Raw genomic sequence first — 1,101 nt, 5'->3', positions numbered from 1 at the left:
CTGCGTAGAGAGCGGTGATGAAACCAAGTCTATACAAGCAAGCCCAGCGTACTGGGTTTTAATATGTTTGCTGGTCTGAGATGACTAAGTGCTAATCATTGATGTAATAACCCAAGTTTTATACTGGTTATATTTAGACCTTTTCTGTTGTTGTTCCAACTCAGGCCACCTTCTTATGAGTTCCATGGCCTCATTGTGCCATAACATCCTTATCCGGGAGATCCCTCCTGAGGGCCTGTAACAGGGCCCGTGGCTTGATGCATACTGTACTGATTCTACTGGCTTCATTTCTTGGGGATCATTCTCATTGTATGGAGAAATAGAATTAAGGGAAGGACTTTCCTAAAGTCTTCTTTTTCCTAGACCAGAGCTATTCAAGGTGTGGCCCACTGGCCAACTTTCGAGCCAGTCCATTATCAATTGCAAAGTTTATATACATGCTGGTAGGTATTTCGGCCATGATTTGCATAGAAAAGAATGACAGAAGGGATTCTCCCAGCTCCTTCATTTCACAAATGAGAACTCTGAAGCCCAGCCTTCCAAGCTAGTAGCAGAACCAAAACCAGAACCAAAGTCTACTAGGATATCTAATAGTAATCTAATACCATTTATAGCTCCAGATCCACACGCGAGTATTAATATACTTGTCATGTCTCTTGACTGAACACTGGCGTGACTACCGTTCTGGCTAGCCTGAGGGTTTGACCGCTTTCCTACAACTTGCGCTGGAGCTTTCACTCTTCACCACTGGGGGGCCGCAGTTGCTTCAGCGGTTCTCCCTTTTTCAGTTCCCCACTCTTCCCGTCCCCAGTGCCCGAAGTACGGCAGAATGCCCGGCAGGGGGCGGTGCGACCTCCTGGTCCCGCGGCCCCTCCCTGGGCCAACCGTCGATTGGGCCCGCGCGTGACGTCACGCCGTTTTAGCCAAACAAATGGGTTTCGGGGAGAGCGTTGGGCTCCGCCGCGCGGCGCTGGGCGCTCTGTCCGCCTGAGCGGTGGGGAGCAAGCCAGGCCTCCTGCCGCCGCTGCCGCTGCGTCGCGGTGTGCAGCCCCGGGCCAGGCCCCGTCCGGGGCGGAGCGCAGGTGGGTCGGGGCCGGGCGG

At 53.0% G+C, this 1,101-nt stretch overlaps 1 protein-coding gene across 3 annotated transcripts in view; it reads left to right on the top strand.

The window, feature by feature from the left end:
* Positions 1 to 931: 931 nt before the first annotated feature.
* The window catches only part of FBXO34 (F-box protein 34), a 70,935-nt gene continuing 70,765 nt past the window's right edge, over positions 932 to 1,101 (top strand). For all 3 annotated transcript variants that reach the window (XM_015596110.2, XM_015596108.2, XM_015596106.2), the window contains exon 1: positions 932 to 1,082. The gene's annotated coding sequence lies outside the window, so the exon portion shown is untranslated. The remainder of the gene's footprint in view (positions 1,083 to 1,101) is intronic.

Source organism: Pteropus alecto, unplaced genomic scaffold (assembly GCF_000325575.1).
Source record: "Pteropus alecto unplaced genomic scaffold, ASM32557v1 scaffold86, whole genome shotgun sequence".
NCBI lineage: Eukaryota > Metazoa > Chordata > Mammalia > Chiroptera > Pteropodidae > Pteropus > Pteropus alecto.
This window is presented reverse-complemented; position numbering and strand designations above follow the sequence as displayed.